General features: G+C 42.0%; 1 long non-coding RNA gene across 1 annotated transcript in view; it reads right to left on the reverse strand.

Moving 5' to 3' along the window:
* Positions 1-7,648: 7,648 nt before the first annotated feature.
* LOC142301573 (uncharacterized) overlaps positions 7,649-16,781 on the reverse strand; it is a 34,248-nt gene continuing 25,115 nt past the window's right edge. Inside the window, exons 2-3 of the long non-coding RNA XR_012752837.1 lie at positions 9,197-9,240; positions 7,649-7,705 (exon numbers count right to left, since the gene is read on the reverse strand). This is a non-coding gene — a long non-coding RNA (uncharacterized LOC142301573). The remainder of the gene's footprint in view (positions 7,706-9,196; positions 9,241-16,781) is intronic.

A 16,781-nucleotide genomic window follows, 5' to 3' on the forward strand; every position in this document is an offset into this window, starting at 1 on the left:
CAAAGAGTAAAACGTAAAAAAGGCCAAAATAGACCTGATCTTCAAAGGTTTAAAGGTGGTGCCACACACAGCGACGACGACAACGACGTCGCTGCTACATCACCATTTTCTGTGACGTTGCAGCGACGTCCCGTCGCTGTCGCTGTGTGTGACATCCAGCAACGAGCTGGCCCCTGAAGTGAGGTCGTTGCTCGTTGCTGAATGTCCTGCTTCATTTTTTCGTCATCGCTCTCCCGCTGTGAAGCACACATCGCTGTGTGTGACAGCGAGAGAGCGACAAAATGAAGTGAGCAGGGAGCAGGAGCTGGCGTCTGGCAGCTGCGGAAAGCTGTAACCACTGTAAACATCGGGTAACCAAGGGAAGACCTTTCCCTGGTTACCCGATATTTACCTTCGTTACCAGCCTCCGCCGCTCTTGCTGCTAGTGCCGGCTCCTGCTCTGTGCACATGTAGCTGCAGTACGCATCGGGTAATTAACCCTATGTGTACTGTAGCTAGGAGAGCAAGGAGCCAGCGCTAAGCAGTGTGCGCGGCTCCCTGCTCTCTGCACATGTAGCGACATTATGATCGCTGCTGCGTCGCTGTGTTTGACAGCTAAGCAGCGATCATAACAGTGACTTACAAGGTCGCTGTTACGTCACAGAAAATGGTGACGAAACAGCGATGTCGTTGTCGCTGTCGCTATGTATGAACCCAGCTTAAGTTGCTTCCAGTGTCTATTTGAATTAAGCAGAAGGGTATTGTGTCATGACAAAAGCCCTATTTATCTTAGTTCTTTTAACGTGGTTGGATCTTTAAAGGGAATCTATCATCAGAACATGACCTATTCCTTAAATCAGGATTTTGTGTTTAAATATATATTTTTTTAAATTATGTCATAGATTTTTTCCATATCACAATCTTTATTAAAAATAAAAAATATTCGGTGCTGGATAGAAAGAAGTGGGGCTAATGCCACGCTACCGCCGGTAATGGAAAATTGTTGATAAATAATATATACTTTTATTCCATAGGTCAACGTGTTTCAGGAATCCAGTCCACTTCTTCAGGACCAAGAAAAAAATGACTGGATCCCTGAAACGCGTTGACCTATGGAATAACAGAATATATTATTTATCAACAATTTTCCGTTATTGGCGGTAGCGCAGAATTAACCCTGCTTCTTTCTATCCAGCAATGAATATTAACCCACATGGGGCTGCGGCAATCGCCACCTATTTCAAGCCTTCATAGGGGTTGTGACTTTCACAACTATGCCAGGTGAGTGTTATTGAACACTATTCTTATCTGGTAAAACCCTATTTGCGCTCTCTCTTCTTAGTCTTAAATAAAAAATTAGAAATTTATCAGTTTTCACTCCAGGGATTTTTTAGACTCTGTGGCGAATTTGTTTCTAGGACATGTAGACATTAGTCCCAATAAACATACACGAACCCTATGATTTAAATTGAAACATCCAAAAAAGCTATGCAAAGGATATGGTGAAGGGAAAGGAGTAGGGTCACCTATTTTGGTTGGTAGATCCTGTGTGATCAGCTGTGTACAGAGGTTTTACCTGTTAGTGTATTAAATCCTCTGCTGATAAGAGCCTGCTGAAAACTATTCCTAAAACAACAGGAAGTATTAGTCTAAAATAGCTAGTGTGAAAATTACAAGATAACTAGAAATTTGCAATAAAATAAGATTTTGATATTTTGTGATCTGAAAAAAATAGTTAAACAAAAAAAAATGCTAACACAAAACATATACATTTTATGTTAGTATAACTATAAATGTAAAATCTTAACGTAAAAACTTAATTGAATTGATAGGTCATTTTTTTATTATTGTTTCTTTTCCAAAAGGCTCAGACCACAGCTAAATAAGGAAAGAATTAAGGTTCATGCTTTCCAGTTTCCTATAGCTCCCATGCCTACATTCAGCTGATCCTTTCTCTACACACAGAAAATGCCAGGAAATTCTTGCTCAGCCAATCATTAATCTCAGTGGTCACTCATCTCAGCCAGGGATTGGCAAAGATAGCATGACCTGTCGTTGAGATGGGACGTAGAGACCAGCGGGGATCAGGTGTGCCTAAAAACATGAGCTGCAGTGATCATTTTGGATAGGTATCATTTTTTTTTATTATTTTTGTAGCTGTATCAGCTCTTTTAAAAATATTTTTATCTGCCAGAGCTAAGATGAACGAGCAACCCCTTCAGTGTCAAGAACTGTCTTTAAAGTCAAGAACAAACCTATTAGAGATCACAACATACAGTATGCCCCTCAGACCTGCTGTTTATACCCCACATACATGTCAATTTCCTTGATTCTACTTCAATACTATGAGTAGAGATGACTGAGTACAGAAATATTTATAATCACTATACTCATAACGAATACTTTGTAATACTCGCATATTCGTTCTGAATAGCAAGTACAATGCAAGTCAATGGGAAGTGCGAGAAATTTTCTGCTGGACCCAACAAAGAGGTCTGGGGAATGGGAAAGTAATGAAACTGAATGAGGAGAGCCTGGAGAATATTATTATTATTATTATTTATTATTAATTAATATCTCTCTCTTTATCTCTCTCCCGCTCCCGCTCTTGCTCCCGTGATTGGTAAGTATGAAGCCCGGTCAGCCAATCACAGTAATGCCACAACCAAGATGGCTGAGGCATTACTGTGATTGGTTAAGGTTCTCAGCATGTTTAGTGGCTGCTAGGCGGGACTCGCAATGTAATCGCAATCGCAAATGTAAAACTCGTAATGTAATGAGTAACCAGAATACTGTGGTATCTGTGCGAGTAGCAAATAATAACGATTACACTCACTCATCACTAACTATGAGGTTTTTTTCTTCTGCTCAGTCAACTCATTGCAATCTCTGTAAGGCCTAAGCCCCACGGCATGAAAATCGGAGCGAGTGGAAAGCGATGTTTTATCGCATTCCACTCGGACCAATATTACCCTATGCCACAGAACCCATGAGCGATTATTTTCTCAGCCTTATTCGGACCAAGAAAACAATCGCAGCATGCTGCGATTGTAATGTAAGTCTTGTTTCTGGCGCACCCATTCAAGTCTGTGGGGCGAAAGAAAAATCGCACTGCATTCGCAGTACACCGGTGTACCGCGAGTGGAGGGCGAGAATGGAAATAGCCGACAACGGAGGAGAGAGGGAGATAAATCCCTCCCTCTGCTCCACAGAGCCGGCCTGCCCCCCGCATGATTGGACCTCAGTCGCAGTGACACTCGCATGACACGTGGCTCCTGCTGTGCTGCCAGCATGAGCCGAGTGTCATGCGAAGATCGCAGTAGATCCCCGTGTGGCCCCGGCCTTATATGCACACTTGCTATCTGTGACTTGGTTACACAAATGAGTAGCTTAAAGTTTTCCATTAACACACATCCTTTACTGGTATGAGCTTTGATATTCTCACCCACTTCAAAGTAAAACAAACAGAAAGCGGTAGGATGAATTATGAAAGAAAAATCACTATATAAATCTTCATTTTAGTCATTTTATAAGATACTAATTATATCTGTTTTATTGCTTTCTTCTTTCTATCACTATCCATTTTTGTCTCACATCTTGCTCCATGGTAATGTTTCCTTGAAGTTTCTATTAAACTTATGAGAAATTAATTTGAACTTACTTAGTTACAAATTGAATTATGTGATAGCAAATTTGGAAGATTAATAGAAACAAAAGGATGCAACAACAATGTCTAATTTTTTAAAATTATGCTTATATGATTAATTTGAGTAAGAATCCATATGAAGCGTATAAGAATACAGTTACCATTTCATCCACAGTTAAATGTTTAATAGTCCTTTAGTTGGCAATCTCTTATTACATTCACCTCCAATTGACCGGATGGAAAAATCTTTTGGTGGAGACAGCTATCCAGTGCTTTTGGAGATCCTGCTGGAGTAGAATCTGCGTGAGATCGCTCTAGTAATGTTTTGGTAGCATTCCCTTTCTGTACCTTGCGCTCTGTACTCAGAGTACAGAAAATATAGCAGTTGTCACATGGCCGTACCTGTCAGTTAAAGATGAAACTTTAGTATTCCTAAATATTCCACATTTATAAGAGTTTACAGCATAAAATGTTGGATTACATACATACTAGTTTAGACTTTGCATACATTTTTCATTTTCTTTTATTTATAATAAATAAAATAAATAGTACCCATATTAGCCCTTCACCCCCTGGCCTGTTTTCACCTTCATGACCAGGCAATTTTTTTTTTATTCTGTGAAGTGCCGCTTTATGAGGTTATAACTCTGGAACTCTGGATCTCAGTGATTCAGAAATTGTTTTTTTGTGACATATTGTACTTCAAGTTAGTGGCAAATTTGAAACGATATTTTTTGCTTTTATTTGTGGAAAAAATCGGAAATTTGGTGAAAACTTTGAAAATTTAGCAATTTTCAAAATGTGAAATTTTTTGCCCTAAAAGCAAGATAGGGGATGATCAAAAGAAATCAGGTTAAATTCTGCGCTAAAAACCACAATTCAAAAGGTATATCGTGAATTCCTTTTCTTTATTTTCACAGGTCAACATGTTTCAAGGGCATCAAGTGAAAAGGCCCAAAAATATATTACACAATTTCTCTTAAATGTAGCAATATTCCACATATGACTTTACAGTACGTTTGGCTGCACCACAGGGCTCAAGAGGGAAGGAGCCCCATTTGATTTATGGAGTACAGATTTTCCTAGAATAGTTTGCAGACTCCATTTTCAAAGCCCCTAAGTGAAAGAACATCAGAAAACCCCTCAAGTGACAACATTTTGTAAATTACACTCCTCTGAGAGTTCATCTACAAGTGTGGTGACGATTTAGTCTCTGGAAAACACCCATGGAGTCAAACGCAGTGAATATTGCAGAATTAAAAATTGCAAATAAGCCCTTGTTGTGCCCAGTACATCTTAGTGCCCATCCATGATGTCCAGTTTGTGCTTATGGACACCCCATAAATTAGGCGGGCTCTCCTCACTACAACAATGACAAACATATGGACACTAACTGTGGTTTAGGCACATTGTGGTGCTCAGAAGGGAAGGGGACATTTGGATTTGAGAGCGCAGATTTTGCTGAATTTCTTTTTTTAGGGGAGGGGAATGAATTGCACTTTTCTAGAGTGTTTATGCTACCAGTAACAAGGAAGTCCCCAATATTTCTGTTAACAAATTATGGAACTGATTGGGGACTTGTGTTTTTGTGGGTTAAGTTGAATGCTATTTGATGGTGATTTTGGGTACAGAACATTATGCATTAGTTTCCATTTATCCCATTCTCTATGCTAAGCACTTACATCTGGGTTTCCATCTATATCTCTGAAATATGTGATTCAGATGAAATCCCAATAGATTTATTCACTAATGAGGCAGCAGAGTTACTCTGGACTCCATTTGGTCTCCGTTCAAAGGTGTCTATCTTTTCAAAGGTAAACAAAATGGTTGTTGACTGCATGACACACCTTGTATGGGGAAATACCAAATGAACAGCAAAAGAGGATGATAGAATAACTTCTGCCTCTTGGGAAAAAGAAGATAGTGACCCCTAGTAAAACCTACAACTGGCCCCTGGCTCCCCTGACTTCCCTAGATAGGCTTCACATGTATGCGCTGAGCGGTATACCTAGGCGATGGCTGACCCTGAACTGGGCCCTAGGTAGTAACAGAAGAGATGATGGGATGAGCACTTGTAAGCCCCACTAAGTCCTAAAAAACACACAGGGAAAATAAATAGGGTGTTGCTGGTGATAGAGTTTTACTCTTGACGTGTTCAGATTGCAAAGTCGGCTTGCAATTTCCTAGAACCACGTTGTTGTATGTTGCTGTCATTCTCCCAAAGTCATATTACAGATAAGTTATCCATTTGCTTTCCCCATAGGGAATAGGGATGAAGATTAGCAACTGAACTGCCAAGATATCCACAGGGTCCTAAAAGGGAAAGAGTTAACATTAAAGATACATGAAACTTGTTACACACCAGAGAAGAAAGAATTAAATATCAAGGAGCAATCTGTGCAGCCAAACGCAGCGACCATCAGCAGCCCAACACTACAATGTTGTCTGTAACCATGCCACACCCGTGACATTGCGCTTTTGGGCACGCTTAAAACGACACCTTAAAAGATGGTCACCGCCAGGCCAAAGGCCAGACAATAGTACAAAATGACTCTCTGTCTCTATGTCTAATTACATTGCATTTTCCATTGGGATTTTTGACTGAATCGCATTTTTCAGAAATGTACACATAATCCCTGGAGTAAGTGCTCAGTGCAGAGCACATGATAAATGTGAGCCGCCAAACTGCAATCTTGGGAAGCAGAATGAATAAATCAACAGAATTTGAAGAATTGGCTTCATTAATTTTTTTTTATGCAGTTCACCTTTCATAAAAAGTGATAGGGTGACTTTATGCCTCCGGTAAGTACGATTACAGCGATATCAGGTTTATATCTTTTTTTAAAGGGAACCTGTCAGGTCAAAAAAGCGTTATAAACTAGAAGTATGAGCCTGTATGAGCTATTAACTCCTTCCTACTCATCCCTTTCTTGTAATATTGTGTAATACGTTTTATTACTTACATATACCCTATTTTAATGAGCAGGTCTCTAGCCCCATAGGCGTCGCATTGCCTTGTGGGTGTTTGCATGGTTTCCATGGTATCACGCCCCTGTGGGCGTGATACCATGGATTTACATGAGCGACTTCACCGTCAGCTCCTTCAGAATCTCGTGTGCATATATTTCAAACTAGAGAGGAATTGGAAGCCTTGGCTACTTTGGAATCCCTTCTTGATGAAAATGAATCTACTACTGAGGTCAGTAAATTTCCCACACATTTGTTCCATAAATCTAAAACATTCCCTTCACTAAGTATTTGTCCTTTGATAGATATTTTCACTAAAATGGTCACTAATGATATAGAGGATCTAGCCAAACAACCCTCGTGGTCACACAATTTAAAGAAAGAGGAACAACAAGCCCTCAAAGAGTTGAGGAATTGGGATGATGTTGTTTTCAAACAGGCGGATAAGGGGGGTAATGTGGTAATTTGGCCTAACCATCTATACATGAAACAAGCCCATACCTTACTAGAGGATAGGGATTGTTACGCCAAATTACCACAAAATCCCCTTCCATCTTTTAAGACAGAATTATTGGATATACTTCAAAAAGCCCATGAAGCAGGGTTAATTCCTGAGGAGATGGTCAGATATTTCCGTCTATTAAACCCTAAACTTCCCACTTTTTACATCATTCCCAAGGTGCACAAAAATTTACAAGATCCCCCGGGCAGGCCCATTGTATCGGGTAATGATGGTCTCAATGAAGTGATTTGCCAAACAATAGACCACTTTCTTAAACCGCTGGTCAATACTTTGCCATCTTATTTGAGGGATACCACCATGGCCCTCCAACGGTTAGATCAGTTGAATTTGACAGAGAATATGATCTTGGTCACGGCTGACATTGAGGCTCTTTATACCTCTATACGGCATCATGATGGCCTTAAAGCAATTGCCTGGTTTCTCAACAATGGCAACATAGACCCTGGCTTATCGGAATTGATTCTTTTACTCCTAGAATTTATTTTGACACACAATTGTTTTTATTTTCATAAACAGGTATACTTACAAAAACAAGGTACCGCCATGGGTGCTTCTTGTGCATCTTCTTATGCAAATTTATTTTTGGGGGCCTGGGAAAGGGAAATATTCATTAGCGAACCATTATCGGGTAGTGAACAGGTGCATCAATGGATGAGGTACATTGATGATGTCCTCTTTGTTTGGGAAGGTACAATTCCTGATCTTGAAAAATTCATGTTGAACCTCAACAGTAACACCATCAATATGAAACTTACTTACCATTTTGGAAGGAAGATTGAATTCCTAGACATAAGCATATCCACTTTGGATAATGGTGACAGAGCTACTGAGATCTACCGTAAGCCCACTGCAATCAATTCCCTCCTTAAGGCTGATTCCTCCCATCCTCCGGCTACTATAAAAGGAATCCCCACTGGGCAGTTTATACGTGTCAGAAGAATTTGCTCCAGTAACCAATTTTTTGAAAAGCATTCCGAAAGTTTACAGCAAAGATTTGAAGAAAGAGGATATAGTAGGAAGAGGATTAGGGAAGCATATAATAAAGCAAAAAGAATGGACAGGAATAATCTTCTTTATAAACCATCTCTTAAAACTAGAACCCCTGAGAATGGAGTCAGATTAATAGCTGATTATAATAAACAATGGAGGGATTTCAGCTCTATAATCAAAAAACATTGGCCCATTCTACTTAGAGATCCCATTTTAAATAAGTGTCTTCCCCCTCATCCACAAATCACGGCTCGCAGATCGAAGAATTTACGTGACATTTTGGTGCACAGCCACTTTGATCCCAATAAGAATAAAAAACAGAGCAATTGGCTGACGACCACAGGGTTTTTTCCTTGCGGACATTGCAAAGCTTGTCCCAATATGATGAAAAGCAAAGATTTTCATAATACGGATTTTTCCCAAATTTTTCAAATCAGACAATTTTTGAATTGTGCCTCAAAAGGAGTTGTGTACGTAGCAGAGTGCCCCTGTAAAAAGATTTATGTCGGCCTCACATCCAGAGAGCTACGCATTCGCATACGTGAACACATAAGGGACATCGAAAAAGGGAAAGAAATAGAGGCCCCCTAACAGCTCAAAACAATTGCTAAGCACTTTTTTTACCATCACAATTCAGATTCGAGTCTTCTTAAGGCAAAGGCAATTGATCAGGTCAGTATGGGAGATAGAGGGGACTGCATGAAAAAAATATTAGCCCTTACAGAGAGTAAATGGATTTACAGACTAAATAGTGTTGCTCCGCGGGGCTTAAATGAGAATTTTGGTTTCGGGGCATTTTTGTAGGAACTAAATACATTTTTATAGTTGGTATAGGCTCCATATGTGCGCATTTGTATATGTGCATTTGCATGGGCGCTTTCAATTGGAGGCGCAATTCTGCACATGCACATATGCATTTATGTTTGGAAATACAGAATGATTCACATAACCATATAACATAACTAAATTGTTTTGGATAAGACATTCTTTTAGGGGGGGTTATTTATATTCTTTATAGGGTTTTAGCGTTATTATGCAATTTTTAATGAATAAAAATTAATTGATTTTATTTATTTATAGAATTCACTTACCGCCCTTTTTCTTTGGGTGACTCGCTATTGAATAGAATTTCCGGCTGTTTATGTGTCAAGAAAATTTGCAACCAACAATGAAAAAGAAAGAAAAGAATAAAAAAGAAGACATCAATAATAATCTGAGGACAGCAGGAAGCTTTTTATTATTATTTTTGTGGCTCCTTAAGCAAATATGGACATTTCACTTATTTTTATTTTTATTTTTATTTTTATCATTCTTTGTAAAGCATCACAAAATAGATATATTTGCACTTTTATGCACTAACATGTACATTATTGTTATCACTAATTTTCCTTTCAGGAAACATTTAATCATTTGTTAAAGATTAGAATGTATCGCAAAGGTGATACATTGGCACTTTTATGCTTTGACATGCATATTATCGTTACCACCAATTTTTTACATTAGGAAATATTTAAATAATTATCACCAAGACCAAAGTTATTCCACACTTCATAAAATATGTATTTCCCTCACTATATTATACACTTTTCACTCTTCACAATTAATAGCTAGGTAATATCTCTCACATATTATAAATTTTATATATTGTTCTGAGCAATCCGTATATGTCCTACTATGTAGCACGAACTTCCAACATGCTGTCTTCTGGATTACGGAAGAGTGTGCATTATATACATGCTCCATTCACTGATCTCTGCTCTCCGCCGGCGAGTGGGAGCGCTGACATCTCGAGTCGTCTGTTACCTTGACGACGCGGCTTGCCACGTGCTTCATGTCCGGTGGGCAGTGATCACTTTTAGTGATGGATGTCATGTTGTATATGCACCGTCAAAACCTCGCAGTCGGAACTAGCAGCTGTTCTCCATTACGGGCGGTCACTAGTGAATCAAACAGGGTATTTAAGAACCCTAGTCTCATTCCCTCTCAGCATCCCCTGAAGAAAGTACGCTGAAACGCGCGTCGGAATATATGCGGCACACTGAATAACCCTGACCATCTCTAAGGTATATTGAATTTAGCAATACATATTGTAATTTACCGGCACTTTCATTATAACAGCCAATCTCATTCAATGCCTTTTTTTACCATAATTATTTAGCGGTATACATAATGAAAAAGCACTTTGCACTTTATGCTCGATTTTTTTGTAAGCCTTAAATTTATGGTATTATATATGATTTGGTCTTAAAATTAAGGGGTTGCAACTTTTGGTTTTACCGCTGCTGCTCCATTATGGGTATTTGATCCTGTCCTTTATATTAGTGTTCATGAATAAGTATTTGATGTAATTTTAACTAAAACTTCTGAATAAAAATTCTTTTTAAAGATAAAAAGACACCTATTCCTTTTTAAGGTATTTTTTGATTAACATTATAATTCAAGGTGGATTTGTACGGAATTTTGATTAATAATTTCTCATAAATATAGCAATATTCCACATATGACTTTACAGTACGTTTGGCTGCACCACAGGGCTCAAGAGGGAAGGAGCCCCATTTGATTTATGGAGTACAGATTTTCCTAGAATAGTTTGCAGACTCCATTTTCAAAGCCCCTAAGTGAAAGAACATCAGAAAACCCCTCAAGTGACAACATTTTGTAAATTACACTCCTCTGAGAGTTCATCTACAAGTGTGGTGACGATTTAGTCTCTGGAAAACACCCATGGAGTCAAACGCAGTGAATATTGCAGAATTAAAAATTGCAAATAAGCCCTTGTTGTGCCCAGTACATCTTAGTGCCCATCCATGATGTCCAGTTTGTGCTTATGGACACCCCATAAATTAGGCGGGCTCTCCTCACTACAACAATGACAAACATATGGACACTAACTGTGGTTTAGGCACATTGTGGTGCTCAGAAGGGAAGGGGACATTTGGATTTGAGAGCACAGATTTTGCTGAATTTCTTTTTTTAGGGGAGGGGAATGAATTGCACTTTTCTAGAGTGTTTATGCTACCAGTAACAAGGAAGTCCCCAATATTTCTGTTAACAAATTATGGAACTGATTGGGGACTTGTGTTTTTGTGGGTTAAGTTGAATGCTATTTGGTGGTGATTTTGGGTACAGAACATTATGCATTAGTTTCCATTTATCCCATTCTCTATGCTAAGCACTTACATCTGGGTTTCCATCTATATCTCTGAAATATGTGATTCAGATGAAATCCCAATAGATTTATTCACTAATGAGGCAGCAGAGTTACTCTGGACTCCATTTGGTCTCCGTTCAAAGGTGTCTATCTTTTCAAAGGTAAACAAAATGGTTGTTGACTGCATGACACACCTTGTATGGGGAAATACCAAATGAACAGCAAAAGAGGATGATAGAATAACTTCTGCCTCTTGGGAAAAAGAAGATAGTGACCCCTAGTAAAACCTACAACTGGCCCCTGGCTCCCCTGACTTCCCTAGATAGGCTTCACATGTATGCGCTGAGCGGTATACCTAGGCGATGGCTGACCCTGAACTGGGCCCTAGGTAGTGACAGAAGAGATGATGGGATGAGCACTTGTCAGCCCCACTAAGTCCTAAAAAACACACAGGGAAAATAAATAGGGTGTTGCTGGTGATAGAGTTTTACTCTTGACGTGTTCAGATTGCAAAGTCGGCTTGCAATTTCCTAGAACCACGTTGTTGTATGTTGCTGTCATTCTCCCAAAGTCATATTACAGATAAGTTATCCATTTGCTTTCCCCATAGGGAATAGGGATGAAGATTAGCAACTGAACTGCCAAGATATCCACAGGGTCCTAAAAGGGAAAGAGTTAACATTAAAGATACATGAAACTTGTTACACACCAGAGAAGAAAGAATTAAATATCAAGGAGCAATCTGTGCAGCCAAACGCAGTGACCATCAGCAGCCCAACACTACAATGTTGTCTGTAACCATGCCACACCCCTAACATTGCACTTTTGGGCACGCTTAAAACGACACCTTAAAAGATGGTCACCGCCAGGCCAAAGGCCAGACAATAGTACAAAATGACTCTCTGTCTCTATGTCTAATTACATCGCATTTTCCATTGGGATTTTTGACTGAATCGCATTTTTCAGAAATGTACACATAATCCCTGGAGTAAGTGCTCAGTGCAGAGCACATGATAAATGTGAGCCGCCAAACTGCAATCTTGGGAAGCAGAATGAATAAATCAACAGAATTTGAAGAATTGGCTTCATTAATTTTTTTTTATGCAGTTCACCTTTCATAAAAAGTGATAGGGTGACTTCATGCCTCCGGTAAGTACGATTACAGCGATATCAGGTTTATATCTTTTTTTAAAGGGAACCTGTCAGGTCAAAAAAGCGTTATAAACTAGAAGTATGAGCCTGTATGAGCTATTAACTCCTTCCTACCCATCCCTTTCTTGTAATATTGTGTAATACGTTTTATTACTTACATATACCCTATCTTAATGAGCAGGTCTCTATCCCCATAGGCGTCGCATTGCCTTGTGGGTGTTTGCATGGTTTCCATGGTATCACGCCCCTGTGGACGTGATACCATGGATTTACATGAGCGACTTCACCGTCAGCTCCTTCAGAATCTCGTGTGCATGCGCTTACCATTCTAGCCGCTGCCTCATCCTGGTGTTTGCTTGTCGGCTTCTGACGCGCACTAAGCATGGTAAGAAGACTCATGCGGTTCCTGTCATGCGCAGTGCATGTCAGAAGCCGACCAGCAAACACCAGGATGAGGCGGCGAGGATGGTAAGTGCGTGCACGCGAGATTCTGGGGAGCGGGTTACCGGTGGGAACCCATTGGAACCGTACACACTACACAGGTGCAGGGAAAGGCAGTCACCATCAACCTACCGGGAGCAGAAACCACCGCAGCCGTCAGTGGGCCCCATCTTCGTGATTGACTGAGTGAGTACTACCGTGCCGTGCGGCACAGCGTTGCCCCCGCGACCCTGCACCTCGTTAGGCCCCGTAACCCGCCTGCCATCCATCCCTACCTCCTTCACCGGGCCCCGGGACAACCAACCCCCTGCACACGGAGGGGAGAACCAACATCCAAGCTGCTCCGAGTCATCGCTCCCAGGATCCCCGTCCAGAGCAGCGGTGGTGTCACAACCTCACCACAACCGTGGGTGGTGTCACGAACAATAAATCCCCAAAACCATTCCCCTTTTCACTCACGGGCGAGGAATGCCGCTTGAGTCCCCTGGGATCCGGCCCACCGCTCGAGCCACCACCGAGCAGCAGCAGTAGCCGGACCCGAGCAGTGGGTGAGCGCAGCGTCCCCTCCTCCGCCCGCGACACTTTTTTACAAAATAAAGGGGTTTTTTTGCATCAGAGTCATGTGAGGGTTTGTTCCGTGCAGTATGAGTTGAAGCATTTATTGGTACCATTTTGGGCGCATAATATTTTTTGATTGCTTTATTCTGCTTTTCGTGAGGCAGATTCAAGGAGAAACATCAATTCAGGACTTGTTTTTTTTTTCTTTTTTACATTGTTCATCTTGCGGTAACAGTGAAAAGATAGCTTTATTCTTTGGGTTAGCATGATTACATTGATACCATACTGAGCATGCTCCCCCAGAACTCTGACAGTTGTATTCTCTGGTTCTGCTGTCTTGCCATAGTTTGTATACCTGCTAGTATTCCGATCTTGGTATTCTGACCCGGACTGTTATTGGACTTCCCTCTGCCCGCTCCCTATTCCTGTAATGCATTCCTGTCTTGGATCCCTGATCGTTAGCTGACTACTAGTGATGAGCGAGTACTAAAAAGCTCGGGTGCTCGAAGCTCGGGCCGAGCCTCCCAAGATACTCGTGTACTCGGCCCGAGCAACGAGCCCAATGTTATCCTATGGAAGACCCGAGTATTTTTGTGAAATGACCACCGGCAGCATGTAGAAACCCTAAAAATGGCACAAAAGTCTTAGAAGAGTGCTCAAATGACATGGCAACAGCATGGGGAAGACCCCTTGAAGCATTTATCACTCAAAAGTCACAGCTGTGAACAATTTTGTCCGCGTTTTACGCCATTTTTACGGACTCACCAGAAAACCTTCCAAAATGACACCAAAATGATTTTTCATGGCGGAAATGTTAAGGGCACATACCCAATAGTGAGATAGAGCTAATGTATGTTACTTTTTGAGATCAATACATGAAAGATTTTACGTAAAACATTGTGTGGCACTCCGATGTCCCTGAGAAGAGACGTACATAAAGGCCTCTGAGTCTAATGTGCCCATTTTGAGGAACTGAGTCTTTGTAGTATTTTCCTTTGCCAGGGCAGTCCAAAATTGTGAGGTTCACCAATGCCCCTGCATACAGACGTGCATGATGGCCTGTAAACCTGAAGTGCCCATTGTAAGGAAGTGGGTCTATTGTAGTATAGCCCTTAGGCAGGGCAGCCAAAAATTGGGAGGCTCCACGTTGTCCCTGGATAGAGACGTGCATGAGGGCCTGTAAACCTGAAGTGCCCATTGTAAGGAAGTGGGTCTATTGTAGTATAGCCCTTAGGCAGGGCAGCCACAAATTGGGAGGCTCCACGTTGTCCCTGGATAGAGACGTGCATGAGGGCCTGTAAACCTGAAGTGCCCATTGGAAGGAAGTGGGTCTATTGTAGTATAGCCCTTTGGCAGGGCAGCCAAAAATTGGGAGGCTCCACGTTGTCCCTGGATAGAGACGTGCATGAGGGCCTCAAAACATTAAGTGTCCATTGTCAGGAAGTGGGTGTATTATAGTATAGCCCTTTGGCAGGGCAGCCAAAAATTGGGAGGCTCCACGTTGTCCCTGGATAGAGACGTGCATGAGGGCCTGTAAACCTGAAGTGCCCATTGGAAGGAAGTGGGTCTATTGTAGTATAGCCCTTAGGCAGGGCAGCCAAAAATTGGGAGGCTCCACGTTGTCCCTGGATAGAGACGTGCATGAGGGCCTCAAAACACTAAGTATCCATTGTCAGGAAGTGGGTGTATTATAGTATAACCCTTTGGCAGGGCAGCCAAAAATTGGGAGGCTCCACGTTGTCCCTGGATAGAGACGTGCATGAGGGCCTCAAAACATTAAGTGTCCATTGTCAGGAAGTGGGTGTATTATAGTATAGCACTTTGGCAGGGCATCCAAAAATTGGGAGGCTCCACATTGTCCCTGGATAGAGACGTGCATGAGGGCCTCAAAACATTAAGTGTCCATTGTCAGGAAGTGGGTGTATTATAGTATAGCCCTTTGGCAGGGCAGCCAAAAATTGGGAGGCTCCACGTTGTCCCTGGATAGAGACGTGCATGAGGGCCTCAAAACATTGTTCCCATTGCAAAGGAGCGGGTCTCCTGTCGTTGTAATGTCCATTCTGCAAAGAATGGGCGAAAAAATTTACCACTGGGGGTATACCTGAAACAAAGGCCTAACTCTTGTAACGGTCATCATGGTGGCGCATGAGGAGAAGGAGGAGCAGTCCAGCGATTATCCAAAGTCCAGAACTGTGTACCCATGGGTGACTGGAGGTACATGGCAAATTCCCGTTACAAACTTTAAATTCCGCTCTCATTTGCTGGTGGTGTGGTGAAGTCTGGCCCAATCCAACCCTTGTTCATCTTGATCAGAGTCAGCCTATCAGCATTTTCAGTTGACAGGCGGGTGCGTTTATCTGTAATGATTCCACCTGCGGCACTAAAAACACGCTCTGACAAAACGCTAGCGGCAGGGCAGGCCAGGACTTCCAAGGCGTAGAGAGCCAATTCATGCCACGTGTCCACCTTGGATACCCAATAATTGTAAGGCACAGAGGAATGTCGGAGTACAGTTGTTCGATCTGCAAGGTACTCCTTGAGCATCTGGGCAAACTTAGGATTTCTTGTGGCACTACCCCGCACCTCAGGGGCTGTGGTACGTGAGGGGCTGAGAAAACTGTCCCACATCTTAAAGACTGTTCCCCTACCTCTGGCGGATTGGACTTGTGCCTCTCTCGGCTGTACGCCTTGGTTGTCCACTGATTCCTGACCTATGCCGCTAGCGTTTTGTGAGGGGAATGCTTTGCCTACTTCCGTGACTATGACCTTCCGGAACTGCTGCATTTTGGTTGACCTCTCCGCCTCGGGAATAAGAGACATAAAGTTCTCCTTGTAGCGTGGGTCTAACAGTGTTACCAACCAGTAATGATTGTCGGCCAAGATGTTCTTAACGCGAGGGTCACGAGACAGGCAGCTTACCATAAAGTCAGCCATGTGCGCCAGACTCTTAACAGCCAGGACTTCAGTAGCCTGACCAACACGTTGACTGAACATGCTGTCCTCCTCCTCCTCCTCCTCCTGCTCCTCATCTACCCTGTCCTCTGGCCAGCCACGCTGAACCGAGGATATGACTGGTGTGCATGTCATATCCTCAATTTGGCCGGAGATTTGCTCCATGTCTTCATCCTCCTCCTCGTCATAGTCCTCCACTGCACGTTGTAATGAGACGAGGCTGGGCTGTTTGTTATCACCCACACCCACTACTGATTCTTGCTGCAACTCATCGCGCTCCGCCTGCAATGCATCATGTTTGGTTTTGAGCAGAGACCATTTTAGAAGGCAGAGTAGCGGTATGGTGACGCTAATAATGGCGTCACCACCACTCACCATCTTGGTGGAGTCCTCAAAGTTTTGGAGGATGGTACATAGGTCGG

Source organism: Anomaloglossus baeobatrachus, chromosome 4, assembly GCF_048569485.1.
Source record: "Anomaloglossus baeobatrachus isolate aAnoBae1 chromosome 4, aAnoBae1.hap1, whole genome shotgun sequence".
In the NCBI taxonomy this organism is placed as follows: Eukaryota; Metazoa; Chordata; class Amphibia; order Anura; family Aromobatidae; genus Anomaloglossus; species Anomaloglossus baeobatrachus.